This window comes from Triturus cristatus, chromosome 2_2 (genome assembly GCF_964204655.1).
Source record: "Triturus cristatus chromosome 2_2, aTriCri1.1, whole genome shotgun sequence".
Taxonomy (NCBI): Eukaryota; Metazoa; Chordata; class Amphibia; order Caudata; family Salamandridae; genus Triturus; species Triturus cristatus.
The window spans coordinates 502,858,863-502,880,384 of NC_140582.1; the positions used below are offsets into that span (position 1 = coordinate 502,858,863).

General features: G+C 42.9%; 1 protein-coding gene across 1 annotated transcript in view; it reads left to right on the forward strand.

Annotated features, from left to right (window-relative positions):
- The first annotated feature begins 1,043 nt into the window (after positions 1-1,043).
- SMAD1 (SMAD family member 1) overlaps positions 1,044-21,522 on the forward strand; it is a 155,307-nt gene continuing 134,828 nt past the window's right edge. Inside the window, exon 1 of the mRNA XM_085641619.1 lies at positions 1,044-1,409. The gene's annotated coding sequence lies outside the window, so the exon portion shown is untranslated. The remainder of the gene's footprint in view (positions 1,410-21,522) is intronic.

Consider the following 21,522-nt stretch of genomic DNA (forward strand, 5'->3'; position numbering starts at 1 on the left):
TTTTCATTTCATTTCATTTCAACTCAAATTTACGATTACAACCATGTGAACACAATCAATTTAAATGCGGATTTAGAAAATAAAAGTGATATATACTGAAAATTACTGTTTACTTTTGCACCTGGTTGTCTATTTCAATGAATTTGAAAAGGAAAAATACTCCGCACACATGGGCCATATAGAGGGGAAGATACTTTTAATTAACTTTGTTTGGGAACCTAGAAAAGTAACAAAGTAAATGTTGTTGTTGTAAGATTAGTTTGTTTATTAAACTGTGTACTGCATACATTTACTAACAATGTGTCAGTAGGGACTTGTGTGTATTAATATGTTGCCTTTTCTTTCTTGAAGTTGCATCAGCGTCAACCACCGCTGGTGGTGTCTGTAACTTGCCAGTTTATCACATTGCTTGTTTCCATTAATACTGCATTTAAGTTTTTGGTAATTCTCTCTGTTAAATGCCCCTTTTCGTGGGTCTGGGTCGTACTATATTAAAAACATGAAAAATAAATCAAATATCTGTTATTGTAAAGAAGTGCTTGAATTTACACGTATTTTGCTATGTCGTAATTTTAGATCATTTGGATCAGTGAAGTCGGTTGTGTGTGGAAGGTCAAAACCCGCCACTAAACAGTAAACCTGTCGCCGCTTTGTAATATTAATTTGTACCGTCCCTGTTCAATTTAACAGGGCGCACACGTTCCATTTCAAAATCAGTGCACTGTACTTAAGACAGCAGCTCGTTTTTTTTTATTTTACGGATTGTGTTGATATGTGTAGTTAGTTACCATTAACGATTTAGCATTCAAGCTAAGATTAATAGAGGAGATGCATAATTTGGGTCGCTAGTTGACTGTCAACCCCAAGTTATAGTAACGCAAGCACAAGAGCCTTTCAAAAGTCATGTAACCATGGGACAGACAAGGATGGGCAAACCTTGGAAAACAGCGAAGAAATACTAAAGTATGCGGAAGGCGCTGTGCCAAGTGGAGCCCGGAGCTTGTCTCTCGGGACACTTCCAGGCCGGGGACGAGCGGCCTTGTGCTTGCTCGGTGGCGGAGTGCGAGTGTCAGGGCGCTCCCCGGTCACGTCCTCCCCGCATGAGCGGCCCTTCCCGGGAGAAACGAGGAGCGAGTCGCAGGGAAAAGCGAGGGAACTTGCAGAGGATCCCTGCGGCGCGAGGCGCTGCCGTACACTGCCAGGAGGAGAAGGAGGAGGAGGCTGTGGTGTTGGAGGCTGGGCGGCCCCGACTCCCTGACGCCAGCCAGACCAGATCAATCCAGAGAGGAGGAGGGACTCGGAGCGCCTGCATGTGTGTGTGTGTGGGGAGGAGAGGGGAGCTAGCATTGGAGGAGCGGGCACCGGAGAGCGGCGGCTGGAGGGGGGTACGCCACACCGGGACACGCACGGTAAGCCCCCGCCTTTATTTACTCCCCAAGCCCCTCAATATACACACGCCCTGTGGCCCACGTTTGGGGTACGGGACTTTTGGTAAGGTCTTACCCGGCATGATGGCGCCACTCCGGGGGGAGAGTGGAGAACCGGCAAAGGGGTCTGTGTTTCTTCCCATTCCCGATTCTGTGCTTCCCTCACCTCGGGGCTTGAGCCGGGGTGTGTAGTGCTCCGGCCTCCTCGGCTGCTCCGCTGGAGCAAAGAAACAAACAAGGCACGAAGAAAGTTACAAGTTTTCCTTAGAGCGGCGTTATGGGCCCGGGGCATCGTGATACCGATTGCCCCATCCCACTCGTAGTTTTGTTTTCATTCTGCTCTCGCTACCAGGTGCTCGGCTCCCGTTCGCTGCGGTCCCTCAGTTTGTGCGATTTTATCGCAGACGCCGCAGCGCTTTTACAGCAACAAAGAGTGGGGCATTGACTTAAGCGAAGCAAATCACTGAATGAACCAACCGAGATCCCTATACTAGGAGGGGTGTACCTCTTTCCAACACTTAAGCACTTGGTGAGGCCTATTCTCTGTTTTCGGACGTATAAAGTGCTTTATGAACTAGTGCAGGCCTTGGCTTTGAAAGCAGTTACCATGCACGTTTACATGCAATACATATGTGTAGAGGGGAGATAACAGAACAGGGCACGCAATTAGGTGTGAGTCTCTTTAAGGATAGAGTTTTGTCTGTTTCTCCCTTCGCTCCGCAAGTAGATGGTTCAAAGCGCTATATGCTTGTTTTCCCCCTGTCTGCAGCAGCGCAGGGGGTGAAGTGAAGCTGAGTGATTCTGTTTTAGTGCCCGATCCTGCGTGGAGGGAGGGAGTCGGGGAGCACGCTAGCAGCAGGAAGTGCCCTTCTTGCAGGATGCCTTTGAATGAATGGCAGTTGTTTCTTGTGTCCGCCAAGTTCTTTAAATTTGTATGACTGGCCGTGGACCCGGTGTGTATCATTGGGTGCAGGAAGCAGGACATATTTGTTTGACACCTCTCAATCTGTGCGTTCCAAAAAGTGCCTGGGTTTCCGCTTGAAATGCCTTGAGCCAGTATCATTTTTTAACACGTTTAACGAACAGCAAATCAACAGGGATAATGCAATTGTCAGATAACGAACATTGACACTACAAAAATGAGGCTGTAGTGCATCTGTCAGTTCCCTTTAAAAACCCAAGGCAGCTCCTGCCCTCTCCCCTCCTTCCCACTGCGTCGGCAATAAAACGATAAACCGTATTGACACAAGGGCGAGCGTATCGCTCTCGGTGTTATTGGAGGAAAGGGTGAAAGTGCCACCAGGCAGACGTTATGTTGACACCCACCGCTTCTTTCCGTAGATATGTTTTTCCCTTGCTGGTGGCGTGTGTTGAAGGAGGGTCTGCCCTGACAGCTCCCCTGGACCGCCGGTGCCTCGGCAGGGCCTGGCGCGCATCCTTCTCGTTATCCCGCAGCCCCCAGAGAGGATCACTCCCAGGCCGGATTAGGTTACCCCGGAGGCAGGGATTTGCCCTTGCTCTGCCTGTTGACCCCTCCAGCCCTCTGGTGTGTAATACTCGTTTTAGCAGACTTTCGCTCTTGCTTGGCATCATTAATCGTTCTGCCTATTAAATTTACATCTTTCTGTGCATTTAAGCTTCTGGGATTCGGCTCCCCAATACCAAAAAGTGAATGCTTAGGAGTTCCACTGACAGGGGCAGAAGATGACGTCCGGGTGCAGTTTTATAGAGGGGCATTTTGTTGTTTTCCAGCCTATCGCTTGTGATCATTTTTGCACGGAAGCAAAAATTGCGTTTGATGCTATTTTCAGCTGATAACTAAGTGCATGTGTTGTTCCCTAATTCACCAGACTCTAAAATGGGCACAAAACCATGTATTTGTGCACCGGGTGTAAACATCATTTATGCATGGGATTTACTTTCCTCCCGAATCACACCTGTGAGGTTTTAGTGAGTACGTAAAAGTTCTATGTAGCGCTTAAATTCAATAACCGGAGCCTGGTGCTTTAGCACGGGGACATTCTGGCACAGGGTACTGCTATTCCTTCTGGAGCGATCCTTGTTTAAGGAGAATTCCTAGTCACTCCCTTAATTCCCCCTTTTCATTGGTGACAAATCCATCATACTGATTTGCTCCTGGTTGCTCACTTTGTCGTTCTCGCCTTTCTTACTCGGTGCCCTGCACTTTGTAGCATTATCAAAGTGCTCGTATCTGTTTGACTTTCTCCCATTTTAGACGTTTGATTATAGTTGACACCTGTACCACATAATCTGCCATTGGCATGGCATTGCATCTCTTCTCGTGATTTTCAAACCTATTTGAATTTTCTTTGCTGGAAGCTGATTTTACATATGAAAAATAAAGATGCCTCCACTTAATTGAGTTGTAGCCAGGGCAACTGGCATTATGCGGCAGGGAGCACCAAATTACATATCGGAGTTGATTTAAATTATGCAGCAAGAAAAGGGAAGTTATGGGGCATAATGTGGCACATTTGTTGATGGTATTACTTAATTATTGTTCAATTTTTACACATAGTGATACTGTCTGGGCAAAAAGTTAATCTCATTAGTACCAGTTTAACAGCCAAATACAGAAATAACCAACTGAAAGATGACCGGTTAACCATTGCAAAGGACCACCCCCCAGCTCACAAACACGTGCTGCCACGTTTTAACACCTTTTATCCATTTGAGCTAGAAACACTTTTTTTGTTGATAAAATCCGTACATAATGCAGCAAATGACTGATTATATGGAAGATCCATAATTATGTGAAAATAGCTGCAGAATTGCATAATCCCAGTAGCCAAGCTTGTAGGTGAACAGTATTGGTGTTCCATGGGTGAGACAGGATAGGATGATTGTACTGAATCGCTTGCACATCCTCGAGAATGACTGGAGTGCCTGTTGCCTAGCAGAAGTATATGCAAGGCAGTGAGTGACCAATCAATCAATCTATCAGGGTTTGAAAAGTGCAACTACTCACCGTGAGGGTCTCAAGGCGCTGGGGGAGAGGGAGGCGGCTCCGTTGAGTGCTGTGGTCATCCAAAGAGCCAGGTCTTGAAGTCCTTCCTGAACTAGGACAATGTGGAACATTGCCAGAGGTAGGGGCGGGAGGATTGGTGCTGTAACAGCCAGTTAAAGGTATATTTGGGCAGTGTTGGGTGCATGTTAGGAATTCTGTCTTACTGTGGCCAGTTGTATGATAGAGCATGTTGTTTCCCGATTCACATGTGATAAGTGGCATTGAGGCTCCGTACAAGAGCTGTAGACCTGCTCTATACTTTGCTTTTAGCTCTTTTGTTCCATTACAGACAGGAAACAGCCAAATGCAAATCAGTCTTGACCCTGCCCCAAATGGGATGGTCCAACCTAGCTGGTAAGCAGTGTACCTCTGGAGTGGGATCAGTTAACAGCCTTGTTTCTTGGTTAGAGCAAGCAGAAGGGATCAGACACTGGGCCCTTGCCATTAGAATCCAGATTTCTAAAAGGATGCGACAGCTGTAGGTCTTGCTCATTTGCACATTATAATTATTTAAGGCACATATGAAGGTCGTGAGGTAACATTGCACATGCAGCCTGCCAGGCCTAGACAAGGATGCTCATGTCTGAATCACTGCACCCGTTAGGAGAGGAGCAGGTCTTGTCTGATTTTACTGCCAGTGGATGAGTTAAAAATACATTGATGTCTTGGGTGCACGGACCCCTTTGGCTAAAGTAGTTACCTTGTGTTACTAGGCAGACACGCGCTTTATACTGTGGCATTGTGTGCACAACAGCCTGGGTAAGAGGGCTCAGTTTGCGCCATCTTACGAGGCTAATGGAAGCATTTGCTAGCCATTCTAAATAATGTAGGATGTGCATAATACAGCGTCCCTCGGGGCTGCAGAGAAAGCATCATTACCAGCCTTTTCAAGCTGCCTGAGATCTTAAATTGATTTACAGCACTGAACTCGTGCAAAATGATACATGGAGATGACTCGGGGGTCAGCCCGTAAAAGTCCATGATGCCACTCCATTAGCACAGCCCTTGCAATTAAACCATATTATAGGCAGGCACCGTGGCCGTGTCCATTAAGGCGAGTAGAGCAACCTAATTAATTTGTACCGAGTGCAACAGAAAGTGCATCCCCTCCAAGTGGAACTCAAATAGGAAGGAGCTACCAATCGTTACAGAAACAGAATGTCATAACTTCCTGTAGCTAGTAAGGTGCCTGCCCATTGGGTGGTTGGATAAAACCATGTACCTTCTAGTAAATATTTTAAGCGACAGTCCATGAGGCATCAATGTTTCATGGAGGAAGTAGGGACCGACAGTATACAAATTGCACGTCATGATTGAGCACTATTTTAACAAAAATGTTCTCTGTTGACCATTTAGGCTGTTGGGTTTGTTTGTCAATTTTATTTTGTCAAGCAGTATGTAATGGGTAGAAGGCCAAGGAACAGGTACATGGATTAGGATGAGACAACAAAAGCAATTTATGACTCGTAGTGAAAGGATAGAGGAATATATGTTTGTTTGGGGCGTAATGAACAGGAAGAAGGCTCGTCTGGTGCTGCAGTGTGCTTCATCTGTGTTAGTCTTGTGGTCAAGACACCGTGAATTGTCCTCACCCTTCTGCAAATATTGTTGTATAATTTTCACACCATCACATAGATTCCTAAACAAAATATCCCACACCAGCCAACTATATTTAAAATAGGTCTAAAATCACTATGGGTGAAAGTAGTATGATCACTCCTTAAACACGCTAAGAACATCGTGCTCTACTTTCTTTAGCTTGAGCCTACTTCTTTGGAGAGGCAGTGTTCTTTATCTTAAATGCTTCAAATATAATTATGAAATTCGAGCTTCTAAAAGTAAAGAGGAGTGACCACTATCCATTAAATACAACTCTCAATTTGGACACGTTTCAAGGAAGACCAAGGTACTCCCTATAAAGTTTCGGTATCCAAAACAGTTAAGAACAATAATTCCTGAAAAACATCTACATTTATTAAAGGTCCTCCAACACAAATATTGGGAATTCGCTGATGAAGAAGTACACTCTGACTCTTTAGTATGGTAGGAGGACATAATTAAAGAGGTTGTTGCGTGCCTAAAAGTCGAATTGAAGGCTTTTAATAACATTCAAGATCAAAATAAGAGTGAGAAGTATTAAGGAAATAGCTGGTTTGATATGGAATGCAGACTTCCAAAACAAAGAATAAGAAAGCTTGAAATATATATAAGGTTCTCTAGAAATAAAGTGGGTGTATTCGGTCTTCAAAATTTAAGGAAAGAAATTAAAAACATGGTAGCAAGTAAACAGCAGGCATCTAAAGCAGAATGCTGGAAAGTAATGCTCGAAACGATTGAGTCAAACAACGTTAGGAAATTTTGGAGACTGGTATAGAATGGGATTGGGAAACTGACGCGCTCGGTGGGAGAGTATGCTTGGGTAGAATTCCTGGAGGCAGCCTACAATAAAGATGCCATAATTTGTTAGGGCCTGATAACATTTCTTGCTAATGAAGAGATGAAAGAAGGGTTCTCAATACCAATAATTAAGAAAACAACTGAGATGGTAAAACTTACAAGGGCAGCCGGCACGGATCAACTTATCAGCAGTAATAATAAAAACAGCCATTCCTTGGTGGACCAGCTTGCGCCACCTGCTTTTTCAAACAAATTCTCCTGAAAGGAAGCTTCCCATATTGCTGGAGGGGGCGGTTATCAAACCCCTGCACAAAAAAGGGCAGTATTCCCTCCTGGAAACTATTGGCAAAAAAATCTGCTAGATGGGAGTGGGAGAGTCTTTTCTAAAATCCTTCTGGGGATGCTGTGTGATTGGGTGGAAACAAATGCAAGAGCAAGAGGTTTTAAAAGGGGGGGGGGGGGCACCTGACAACTGACCAGTGCTTTATATTCTGGGCCTTAGCCAAAAAATCAATAGAGCAATGTAGAGGATTGTATTGCTGCTTCATTGACTTTGGCTCCACGTTTGATTCAGTTGATTGGTCCTTTCTATGGGAAGCACTAATTAGTTATGAAATCCATGACGGCCTACTCCAAATCTTACAAGAACTTCATTGGGTTTACTAGGCCCAGATGGAATTAGATCTTGAGGGGGGTCTTTCTGAATGAGGATCGGTATGAGAGATGGTCTGGGACAGGGGTGCACGCTGGCTCTGATCCTGTTTTCCTTATTCCTGGCCGGCCTACCAAAAATACTCAGCCAATCGAACAGTTTCAGCCCCATAATGAACGGGACACATGTAAGCTGTCTCTCATGCGCAGATGACTTAGTAATTTTGGACCTTGTAGAATTTGGCCTTCAGAGAAGTCTTCTCTGACTATTGTAAGAAAAAAAAATAGTTAGTATGAAAAAGACCAATGTACTGCCAATAGGAAAGAAGAGGATAAGGCGGTCAGGGCTATAAAATAAAGTTGAAATTGAGACAGTTAGAAATTATAAATATTTGGGGATATGGTTCTTAAATGATCTATGGATGAACGAACACCTTGCCTCAATAGAAGCTAAGGCACTTTCATTCGTAGTGGGACTTAAGACATTTTATAAAAGTTATGGGAGCCCCTCCTTAAGACCAGTGCTTTCAGCCTACCAGGATATGATCTGGCTGCAGTTCCAGTACTGTGCCAAGGTGGTCGGCATCAGAGGGAAATTGAGCTCGGATGCGTAAGAGGGTAGGTGCTTAAGAAGATTACTTTTTCTCCCTCCCTCTACAGTGGTACAGGCAGTCAGAATAGAAATGGGACTGAAAGGATGGACACACCTTGCGCTTGCAGAGATAATACAATTCTGGATAAGAATAGATAACCAGGAGATTCTAAAAATCTCATCGATGTGCAAAAGTGAGATACTACAAAGTGCATTAATGTGGACACGAGTAGTCAGAAAAAAGGATCCTTAACTGTTGTAGAAAATAAAAAATAAAAGGTGATATTGTTCAGGTAGGCGGGAGTAAAGTATGCGGTTAGAATAGTATCTAAACAAGTATCTAGGGAGGCGGATTTACTCTACCTAAGTAATAAACCTGTATCCCTCTTGATGAATTCATGGTTGGGAGATGAGGCATTTCCCTAGCTGGAGAAACTTCCAAATGTATTGTTGCGACTATGTCTCTTGAGATTTAGATGTAGGGTAAATCAATTCTTGATGTCGGATGTTCACGGGATCTTGCTAAATAATGACAACCTGTAAATGTGGTCTCAATATGAAGGGAGATTTAACACATATTTTAGTAGATTGCCTGTGGTTCTTGGCTCCACTGAAGATTTTATTAAAACCAGTTTTTAAAAAGTATGACATTAGGGTTAGAAGGCAAGTAATCAAATTACTCATGTAGATATAATTCCTGGATGCAACCTGTGCCATGGGGGCGATTTTTATTTTATGTAGATTCAATTCTAAGGCAAATTGGTTATTCTTATGAAGGATGAACTGAGGTTTTAATTAGGGATTAATTGTGGGGTGATATTTTATTGTCTGTGTTTAAAGTTTATGGATCCGTTTATGATAGATGAATTACGGTTTTAACAATGTTTTATTACGGTTTGCATTTTTAACCATTGATTAAGTGTGTGTGTGCGTGTGTATATGTATGTGTGTGTGTGTGTGTGTATATGTATGTATATATATATATATATATATATATGTGTGTGTGTGTAATTGCAATTTTAACCACTGTTTATATGTTATATATGTGGTTTACATAGTGTTGTTTAAAAGACCAATGGTCTAAATAAACATATGTTTTGACTGACTTGTATGCTTTGGCCTTCCTACAGCTTTTGTCTGCTTAAAGTGCTCCATTGTTGTCCACAGTGTCATCGCTATGTTGCTGAATTATGTCTTTGCATCTGTAATCGGGCTCATTGACATTCACACTTCAGTTTTGTTGACAAGGTTGTGTAGCTGTCGGGGGGGGGGGGGGGGGTAAAGTCATTCCCGAATAAAACCAATTTGTGTCTCGCTTCTGGAACTGGTATTGTTTTCCAGTGGTAAACAATTTTCAATGACACAGGATAACTGGTATAGAAAGTGGGCTGTTGACCCTTCTGCAGACATGTGAAATAGCCCGTCCAACTGTTAAGGTAGTCAAACAGCCATAAATGGTTTGCAATGAACCCCCTCCCCTGCACCCACGTCGTACTGCACTAAAGACAGCCAAGCCGGACGATCCTTTGTTGAGGGTGCTCCAACTCCAGTCGACGTGGGCTGCAACTAGGTGTTGAGAACAACTACTAATTGTGTAAATGTTTCCAGTTTAGTTTCATTATTTATAGTTTGTGGCTGCAGCCTTCGAAGGCTTGAGACCAGCCCTTGTTACTTTGAAATATGTGACATACGAGTGTTCCATCTCGCCGTGTGATGGCGTCCACTGTGTGCTTCTCTGTCACTCTCATAGCATTGGAGTTCATAGTATACCTGCCTGCAAAGACAACCTGCAAGACCTCACTGCTGCCATCTCCCAGGAAGCGCCGTAGCTGTTCACTCTTCATAAAGATTCTTTGTTTATTGAGGACGAATCCTAGATTGATCTCAACACATGTGGCCATAAGACAGTCTGTAGCTTCTGTGAAGCCACCCTTTGAAGCCTCTTGCCTAGTTATGGCAAGCATTGATGCAAACCTAAAATGGAGGCAAATTATGGAGATAACTGGATGAATGAACGGGTGTTGTCAAACTTATTGGGAAACATATATGCTCTTGTAACTTGTTGTTGCACATAGCACTTATAGCATTTTTATATTTAGAATATGCTGTGCATGACGCATGCAACCTTTGAGTGATACTCACTGTGCCTCCCTCTGGAGGAGGAAAGGCTTAGCCACTGCTGGGCTTGATACTTGTGACCTGCGAGGCACCTATGGATATCAGCAGCCATTGCTTCGCTCACTGAGCTGTCCTACTGGAAGGGTACTTTTATTTCTAGGCGAGGGTGGTTCGTGTGTGGACCCATTGCTGCTGCTGATGTAAAGTGAGTACCTTTTAGATTTCATTTACATGGGAGCCTATTGGGAAGATGCTCACGTCAGATGGCCTTCAATTCTGCGTCAGGTGCACATGTCTCTGCTATAAATGCAAATACTAAGCTACTACATCTTTGGTTTTCACGGCGCACTTTACAGCTTTTATATTTGATAAAGTGGGTGTATGCAAGCTGTGGTTGTCGATTACAAAAAAATATGCTTCGTGCAGGCGGAGAACCCAAACACGCAGTCTGCAGTAATCAACTTCTGATGTGCCTTCCGTAATGCCGGCTAAATATAATTTCACTGCGTACTAAAACGGCATTTCCCTATTAACTTCCCAGAGCTTTTGTTCTTTATTAACGCTTGCAAAGGCTAATAAATGCCGCTGTGCCGAAGTGCATCTGCTTTCGACCGATTTGTGTTGTCCTAAATGATTTACGTCTTCCATATCTCCAAGTAAAACTGGCCTGCAAACTGTGCTGGCCAGCTGCTGCCCGTGCTCAAATCGAATGAAATGCCCCTCTCGTGTCTCCACAACATAATGCGCTCTTATCGAAAGCGTTTAATGTTCAGGAAGAACTCTAGAAAGCAAGGAAGGCAGCGCCTAGCTTCTCATCACTGTTTGCAGGGAATGCTGTCCGGATCAGAAGGGTTGCCGGACAAGAAGGTGACGTTTTGACCTTGTTCATTGACCCGGAGGTGCCCCGGGAGGAGGGCGGTTTAGTAAGTGGCAGGAGCTTGTCAGTGCTGCAGACTTGGGCTCAGTGCGGGGATTGGGGAGGGGGCTGTGAGGGCGGCGGGCTGCAAAGAGCTACGATGGTGCAGGGAGAGGGATTACCATACACGCTGATAAAGAGTAAGGGCGACTTTTGTGTGCCTTTTTTTGTTGCAGTTTTATATAGCGCGAACTGACCCTACGCTATCGGAGCGCTTTACATGAGCACTAGTTGCATTGCAGATGGACACATTAATTTTTTAGGCACGGGTAGCTTAAGTGATTTGCCCAGAATCGCAGGATGCTCGAGCCTCCCGCCAAACTCGAACCTTGACTACTTCAAAACTGGTTGTAAAAGGAGGGCATGAAATGTGATTTACTATACACGCTCTTTGTGTTTTTGGGAGTGTGTAGTTTCTAAGTCGTTACTTTGTAGTTTTTTTTAAAGGAAAACTAAGGTGTTGTCGCACCTCACCATTCTCATTTTGTTAGAGAGATTGCACTTTCATCCAGCGACCATTTGTTATTTCATGGCGTGGCCATCGCGGTAGTACACGAGATGCAAAAACGAGTGGGAAGGAACCTGGAGTGTCTATGTTGGGATTCATTACCTCGTTCTTTTAGCGCAGCATGTTACGAAGTGAATGAATGTGCCAGAGTAGCCTGGCAGTAGTATGCACTCTACTAATTGGCGCTTGGCTTGGATGATACTTCAATTTGGCTACAAGGACTTTTCTTCCCTGTTCGCCACTAATTTAAGATGCAACAAATGCTAGATCTATGTTTCAGGTAGTGACGAATTTTGATGTCTCAGCAAAGGCAGCATTGCTTGTTGCAGTCATCCGAAGTGATTTATTATATGCTGCGCTGAAGTTGTGTACATGGTTTACGGCAATAAAAGTGGTGCAGAAAAGCACTGTCTGCAACATACAAAACGATGGGGCTCTTTGCGATGGCGGTCGGACAAGTGTATGACCGACATCGAAGCTGGAGTGAGACCGGCCGACAAGGAGTGTGCGGCCCCACCCGCCATATTTTGATCAGACCACTGTGCAAGTGGTCGTAAAATGCCTTTTTCGACTGCATCTTGTGCTGAAGCCCCACAAGTCGCAGTAGAAAAAGGCATTTTTCAAACATCCATGTACTGTGCCAGGCACCATGTGGTGCCTGGCACACACACAGTACATGAATGTTTGGGGAGCCGTCCCCCGGTTACTTAGCAGTGACACATGGAGGACTGGGGCCCTGCTTCGGGCCCCTAAAAACCCTTTCCAACAGCATTTTCAGTGTGACTGCTATGTAAAGGCTGTGGGAAATGGCCATTGTGATCCTGACGGCAGTGCCTAAGCAGGCCCACCCCCCCTCCATTCCGGATCACGATTAGGACCGCCTCCCCGTAGGGATCAGTATATCTGGCAGAGGCGGCGGTCTGTCCATCAAGTTTTTATGGTCTGACTACCTGCATTGTAATGCAGCGGTCGTCCCGAAGGGCTATATGTTGGTGAGCGTCGGTGGCGGTCTCACCAGCATTGTAATGTTCCCCTATATTCTGAGATGCAGAATTAAGGTATAAAGAATCATATGTAGTAGTATTTAGGATAGCCTGTAGGAGCGCACATGTTGTTTCATGTGGAGTCCAGCATTTTAAGATGCGTTTGCAAGAGTGATGATGTTGAGTTGTGCTCAAGAAATCATATGTTTGAGACCGACATAAGTTAATGATCCCGGGCTCTATGGACTTAAAGCACGCATCAGGAAATTACAGGGGTCTTAGTGTGAGGCATGCTGGTCAGAGTTTACCTGCTTGCCTTCCTCCGCTGTGCAAGAAGGGTATTATTGCTTGTGTATGCTGGTGCTGTGTTGTGCCACATATCGGGGCAGTCATTTGGGTAGCAGTGTATGCAGCTCCCATAAGTACTGTGAGGTACGAGTCAGTAACAGAAGACAGCAGTAAAGGATTTATTGTTTATCACTCTGTACAGAGTCTTCAAGAAGAAGTGAGAGGTGAAAAATAATAAGAGGAATAATCTCTAGGAATTTGTTTTATTTCATTTTATGTCTAGAGAAGTGCAGACGCAAAACCTGAAGGTTAAAAAAAGAACTTGAAGTAATACTAGAACATTTCTCTTAAAAGTATAAATGTGCAGGGATTTAATTGTCTCCTACTTCATGTCCGCCTTGTAGCCCTTCTTTTCTTTTCCAAGGACAACAGTTCCCTTTTAGAGTGGTAGTGGTGGGAAGGGTATTCTTAAGAATTATATGCGACTTTGTAAGATGAAAGTCTCGCCACTGTTAAAAAAAATATATACATATATATATATTCACTGAAAAAACCATAGGTTTCACACATGTTATAGTTAGTGGAAATTTTACTGATAAAAAACCAATGAAATTGCCCCGTTATAGTTAGCGCAGGCAACTATAACTCACGCGACCGCAATCCTCTGCTGATGCTAATACTGTATTTAGACACTTATTTGCCCATGTCTTCTTCCATACATTTTTAGCTATACATATATTACAAATATTTTTTTTTCATAAAGACACATATGTCATCAGCAGAGGATTGCGGTCGCGTGAGTTATAGTTGCCTGCGCTAACTATAACGGGGCAATTTCATTGGTTTTTTATCAGTAAAATTTCCACTAACTATAACATGTGTGAAACCTATGGTTTTTTCAGTGAATTTGCAAGGTTTTTTAAATGCTAATTCCTAACTATAACGTGTGTGAAACCTATGGTTTTTTCAGTGAATTAGTACGGTTTTTTAAATGCTAAGTTTTTTTCCCTTATAATAAGCCCTGTACATTTGGTGGCCTACGGCCACCAAAAGCACAGGGGGTGGGGTAAGTGTGGATAGTGTTTTTTTCCATTGTAATAAGCCCAGCACATTTGGTGGCCTTCGGCCACCAAAAGCACAGGGGGTGGGGTAAGTGTGGATAGTGTTTTTTTTATTTTTATTTTTTTACCGTACGCTTACCGTAAGCGTACGGTAAGCGTACCCCGCGAAATTGCCGAAAAAAAAATAAAACCGTTTTTGCACTTGGGGGATGTTTGGGGACTCCCTCCACATGACTATGTGGGAGGGAGTTGTCAAAACAGCCCCTTTACATGTTTTTGGGCTTCCGATTTTAAAAATCTCTCTCAGTGCGAGAGACAAAATGGCGGCCGCCGCTTCCTGGTTTCGGCCGATTCGAATGTTTACTAAGATCTAAGAGCCAATCAGAATCGCGCTCGCGCACGCCACCGTACGCTTACCGTAAGCGTACGGTAAGCGTACCGTAAGCTGGCTCAGATATATATATTGATTTAAAGGCTATTTTCTCAGAATCTACTGAACAGATTTACACCAAACCTACAAAAGGCACTTCCTTGACCTAGGGACTACCTCTCTGCCAAATTTTGAGTAATTCTGTTCAGCCATTCGGGCTGTAGCTCGTTCTAAAGGTCCTATGGAAAAATGCATGGGAAAAACGCGTTTTGGGACCCCCCTTTTATCTCAGCCCCCGCTTGACGAATCCCCCCGAGACTTTCAGGGTAGGAGCGGAGCGTAGCGCCCCACCTATTTTGAGAAATTCGCGAGGATTCGTCGACCGGCGCCAAAGTTATTCAAAATAGAATGTTGAGGTTTTCCTATGGAAACGTGGTCCTAACTATAACTACCTACTGGCTATCGCCAGTAGGTAATATATATATATATATACCCTGACAGAGGATATATAGACAGCTGAGAAAATAACACTGTAAATTTTTATTCAAAGAGACTGGGAAGTCTTGACTACATTAGGTGCACATTATGGACTACATTTTGTGGTTGTTGATGAAAGCGAGTTCTTCTGAGAAGCAGGGTCAGGTGGAAAGTATTGATAAATGGGTTACTAATTAAACATTACTTGCACTGTAAGCTTGGGGATTTTGCTACACAGAGAGATCACATTGTCATGCACACAATTTATAAGTCTGTCCAGGAAAGGTTATTGGTGAAAGACGACATGCCAATTTACGAGGCGATGGTCATTGCCCACATAGCAAAGTGAAGGTGTGCCAGAGCTGTAAGGGAGAAGAATGAGGAAATAATGGCTGAGAGCGTGCTCAGGGAGAAATGATTCCCATGGAGAAGGAAAAAAAAGTTGCATGTGCAGAAAATATGCCTCCAAGAGTATTCTCCTCCCGAAATACATTTTTAAGTTTGGACTTGCACCCATTGCTGAGGCTCATTAAATAAAACCTGACTTAACTAAGCTAGAATAATTTGCCTGTGACTTCGTCTTGATAAAGGTCACCCCTTGTATGTAGGTGAGCCAACAGAAATGTTGTATTGTGTAAACATCATTGAGTTGAATGGAAACATCTGGGCTGGAGTTTTAGTGCGTGATGCGTGAACTGTGAAAAGCAGGGAGTTAAGTACTTTCAAGATTATATTTAAGTGATGGTGCCAATGAGAAGGAACATGAGCAAGTTATTTCTAGCTTGCAGTATACCTGTGATGGTTTTGGGGCATGAAGCCCGCAAGTAAGGGAAGGAGATCGAAAGGTATTCTTGGATTTAGATGCTTTCTTGGATACATACATGAAAGGAAGAGTTAAAATCACTCTTGGGTTTGGATGCATGTATGATAGTATTTTTGTGGCATACACTTAGCCAAAAGGGCAGCAGAGCTGGGGTAGGCCGAGTTCTAGAAAAAGTCTATTAGGAATTTTATCAGCAAAATGTATCCTGTAAAAATACTGTTTAAATAGGGTGCATCATTTGTGCATTTGCAGAGGCGTGTAAATAAACTGATTAAGAAAATAGAAGCCATTGAAGAGGTTGACCGGAATCTTCATTTCAGAGGAGATTAAAACAATAGAACTAACGATAATCATGCATTCACTCTGGAATAAAACCGGATTTGAACCTGGATTATAAAAGAAAATATAGGCAATTTGGCAAAATCTGCTAAAAGCTAGCATAGCATAAATACTCACCGCCTCTACATGAGGTGTGTTGCATCCACAAGGACCTTCTAGCCTGCTTGAATGGCAAGGTCAGCGAGTCCAATATTTTGAAGTAGATGCATTGAGTGATGATCACAATCATAAATTGAAGTGGTGTGTCCAGTGTTCTTGGAGCTGACGGTCGGCTTGGATTTTTTTGGAGGTTTTAAATGATTCTGATACTTTGTTTTCACACCACCAGTTCCTTTTTGTTCAGAAAGCTCCAGGAAATGAGACAGTCATTATGCTTGCTTTCTTTTTGGATCATTCTAATATAACAAATTCCCTTTGTAAGGCCACACTACAGCCACCACAGAGTTCGAGACATCAGAAAAGTCAGCCCTCGATAATATAACAAAGCCTCGTATGGCTTCCGACAACCTCTAGAGGCCCATGGATGACTTTGTTTCTGAAGGTAATATTTAAGAAACGTTTTTCGGTTTTCACTGTACTTGATTCCTCATTTTCCACATTCTACTGAGGATGGAGCTGCCTCAAGTTGAGTAGACTCTTTCTTCCCTTCCCCACCTGGTTGCAGGACAGCCTTCCTCATCTCTGGGCTTTTCCAGGCAGTAAGAGGCAAGCCCATCTGTGAACCTCTGTAGTCAGCGGCCATTCCCTTTGTCGTCAGCGGCCATTCCCTCTGTCTTTTCGGTGGATCCCATTGTTAGTTATCTTCTTGATCTATGACATGTTCTAGATTTCATAATATAACAATTAGCTTGGTTCCGACCACATAAAGTAATTGAACATTTTAGTCTGCGCTCAGCCCGGCCAACTAAGTGTTTAGATACTACCTCTGGAACTAGTAAAGTTTCTCCACATGACTTCTCCCTTGCCATGCTAACGACAGACCTACTTGGAGCGACATTTCCTCATTTTCAAAATTGTTCTTTAACATCAAACTAGTCCATTAAGGTTTGAAGTCACCAGTGGTAACACAGAAATAAATCATACTTCACTCTTTTGACCAGACTGTCACTGTATTTTCTTTCTTCATTTTCCTGCAAATGACGAGCAATTAGCAGTGACAGCACAGCTCCAAACCTTTGCTGAATAAACTTACATGTTGTATCCTTGTCAGGCTGGCTACCCTCCATGCATTGGCACTGAGATCCGGATACTGCTTTCAGCTCTTGGAACTCCTAATTCGGAGTGTCTGTTTTGTCTACATTTTCCACCTTGTCTCAGTTTTGAATGGTACCTTTAGATTCCAATATGGTAACTTGCTTCACACTGTATGCGGATACCACTCATTACTACAACACCTACAGGACAATTAGGTTTTAAAGAAATTTGACCATGTCTTTTCCCATTTGCTATGCCTTTGTTGGTCACCCATACAAACGTTAATTTACTTCAAGACACCTTGTATGATGCACAAATTCATATATAATCCTGGAACTGCTCCTTTAATAAACAGTTTTAGATTTAGTTTCTATAGCCTGTTGTCCTCGGCTGCTGTGGACGGTCTCATCCTTCCAATTGGATAGCTGGGGGAGGGAAAGACCATATTGTGACTTTGATTGGTGGTCTCTCCACATTTTACTGGGAAGAGCAGTGATTAAAGTCTGTATGCTACAGTTGACTGTTAACTTTCTGTTGCAGGCCTCATAATACGCTGGACGGTTCGAATAATGCTGCAGGGGAGGACTAAATTATGCATCTGGGTCTTCTAAATCCTGCAGCAAGGAAAGGCAAATTGTGTGGTGTAATGCTGCACATTTTGTAATAGTATTACCTCATTATTTTGTCATTCTTACACATGCTAACACTGAATGGGCAAAGGTTTCACCTCCGTACTAGTCTGACACCGATACACCAATAAGCAACAGAAAAATGACCAGCCAACCTTTGGAAAGTGCATTAAACTACTTATCAACTCGTGTTGCTGCGTTAGTAGGAACCTTTGATCCTTTTGTGCTTGAAACATTTTTTTGTTAAATCTGCAGACTATGCAGCAGATGATGATTGTGGCAACTGCTTCAAATCCAGGTTTATGCGGAAAATGATTTAGCCTCAAAATTGCGTAATTCCAGTGGCCCTGATTTATGCTCTTTTAGAGATTATCATCAAAAGTTGTCTTTATTTTTTCTTCATCTATCAGCCCTGTTGTCGCATGAAGAAAATATTGGTTGTATAAAGGTAGTCATTTCACATGAATATTGCCGTACTCTATGCAATTCCGTTAGTTTTGCTGTACTTTAGAATATGTCAGAAACCGCATCAGTTTTGATCAACTAGCGTCTTCAGGACTGAAACATTTAAAGTTTGTTGAGTTGGTAGCAAATTGGCACATATCTGTGGATATGTTCTTGTGTGCGCCAGAGTTGTGCGGTTTTAACCCACTTAAATCAACTTTCCTTACTTAACCAAATCCAGGACAAAAACAGATTGTCTGAAAAGCTAAAAGTATGTCCCTCAGTTCGTATGAAGGGAAAGGGGAAGAGTCCTTCCGTAGCTCCGTCTTCTTAAATGTGCACCCACCGCTTTAGTCTAATACACTTCCCATCATAGTACCAAGCTATCCGCTGTACAGCTGCTGATGATAGCGTGATTTTTAGACTCTTCTTTGTGTCTTAAGAAATCGAGCAGGCAAATCCATAATTGATGCGGACACTGTCGGGTGATAATGTTTTACAATGATCAAACCACCCCTGCTGAGTCCAGCTAAGACTGTCCTGGAAGGTGCTGTTCGCATTATGGTAGAATGATGTGATGTCATCTGGAATGTGGGTGGCACTGGGAACGCTAGACTGGCCAGGCACGTGGATGTTGCACTGACATCCTGTTCCTACTTTTGTTGTTAATAAAGCAGTGTTTACAACAGTGCTTCGACCCCTCGCACTGTCTTACAAGGGGAGCACAACAGCAGGATTTCTTAGTGATCTTTCCGATCATCAGTGGAAGACAGATATGAAAAGATCTGTGACAGACAAAGGGTATCGACAAAGGACTTTGGGTGAATTTCAGTGTATGGCATACCAGACACAGGGATGTGGAATTCCTATAGCCCAATGCCCAGGACATAATGTTTGGGGTCAAGGGCAGCACGTTTTCATGTATATTTTGTCCTTGGCACAAGTAGGCCCAACCCTCTGCAGCACAAACCCTTTGGCTGTCAGTTTGCAGTACCACATTATGGATCAGGGAAGGGCACTGTCTGCAGTTAAGGTAATATTTTTGTCCATATGTTAATGCTGTTTAAACTTCTATTTATGGTTCATTAAATGAAAGCCTTTATTATTAGTGTGAGTGCTCTAAGTAAATGTTGTAAGCTCTGACTGCACTACTGACAGTGGTTCCAGTATAAAAATGTGTTTTACACGCTTTCAAAGGTTTAGCAATATGAGGCTATGTATAATGCTCCCAAAATGCTCTCTGTATTGATGCAAATATTTGCTGAATCTTGAAAGCAAGATTGATGATTCTTTGCTTTCAAAATTACGTTGATAAAAAAATGAAAGCAGGAAAAAAAAATTAGCGAAACTACTGTATAATTTCAGGTACCATTTCTTTGCAGCATCATTTAGTAAAGTGTTGATGCATGCTAGTATTTGCCAAAAATATTCGTATTGGAAAATCAATGTACTCCGTTTCAATTAGATTATGGGAATCAACAAGCATTGTCAAAGCCAGTAGGCATGAAATTGATGATCAGCTTTTTAGTTTTGTTAATTTGTGACTAGTTTTGGCATTTTTTTTAATTTTTTTTTTTTACGTGTTGTTGTGGGAGCTGCCGGGCCCTCACCATTATAGCAAACATTGGCAAAAGCAAAAATAGTTTTTGGTCCCAAAAACAACACACTGCCACAGTAGTTACTGGCACTGAACAAAACTACTTTGTGTGCCGATATGCTCCTTGTGAAAGAGCAGAAAGCGGTCACTCACATTGAAGCCAGCCGATACAGAGAGAGAGAGAGAGAGAGAGACAGAATTTTAATATACGCAAAAGGTCATGGTCCACGTCAGACCAAATTTGGGGGCCCAATTATTAAAGAAAGTGTCAAAAGTGCACCCATGGTATATGTCCTTGAATTCAATGTAGCGACCCGTATTTCGTGAAGTCCCAAGAATTTACAGAAGTATGACCAGAAATAGTACTTTACTCCAAGAAAATATTTGAACGCATTTTAGCATGAGCAAATATGCATGTGTAGATTTGTTCATGCGAAAATCTGAGTGTTTGCAAGTCCACTTTCCCTCCAACCACTTTAGTCCCAACTCTGGAAGAATTTTTACGTCTGCCATTGTCGGGGGTGGAGGGGGGGTTAAATTCTCAACATTTCTCAGTATGGGAAAAGGTTAGAGAAGAGTTGTTAAAACCCTTAAAACATGCAAGTTAGTAGGTTTGCATAGAGTCAAAAGGACATTCTAACCCTGGAACTATTGCTTACCACTACCTTAAGCCCCAGTATTTTACAGACTTCTTAAAACCCACTGTCTTCAAATGTGCACTTTGATCTATTGGAAATTAGCTTCTTCTTGTGACATATGCACCACAAATCAATACCCTTCAAGTTACTGCCCTGCGTACTCAAGAACCCCATGTAGAAAGTTTAAAAAGAGAGGTTGGCATACACATACCTTCCCCGACATGTTGCCACTTAGTGCAGAATGTTGCTGCTATACCATGGCTTAGTAACCCGAAAAGATATTGGAATTCTGTCTGAACGTTGACCTTCATTTTAGAGAAGTCATTAAGCTATCTTTACAGGTCCTCCCTGTGGTTTTTGTTGTTTTGCTGTTCTCTGATGTAGCATGATAATCGGGTGTCTTTTTTAGTCCATATTTGCAGGCTAATTCCACCTATTTTGAAATGTTTGCAGTTGCCTAATTCAGTCTGTGGGGGCCAGGTTAAAAAAAATTGTTCATGCAAGTATCCAGCTGCTTCCTAGTTGAGTCTCCCCAACGCACTATCCACCTGTTCGGTTCTGTCATCTCCGTTGTTTAATGTTCACCTTTCTTTTTAAGAGTGTGGCTCCATTTGGAATGCGTGGTGGGGCAGAATGACCAGTTCCGTGCCCAGTATTAATAATTTTCTTCTGGCTGAGTAGTCTGCGATCGATTTGACATAGGGTTCAAAGGACCTGAAGCCTTTCTTAATTCCGAGCAGACCATCTTTCCTAAAACACCGTAGGTGCTGAGTGGGCATTTATTAATGAAGGAGGGTGTGCATTTTTTGAGATTTTTTTTAAATTTCATCTTGTCATTTTGAGAAGTTGTGCGTAGTGAAGTTTTTTTTTTTTTTTTTTTTAAGCTGCTGATTTTTTAATTGTCCTAGTAGAGGTCCTGTTGTAACTTTCAATGGTCTAAGTAAGGAGGAACAGCTGAGACGCCTGGTGTGCTGGTGTTAGGTTTAAGACTAACCCCTTGTTCAATACCTGCAGGGAAAGCTCTCTATAATACCCATATTTA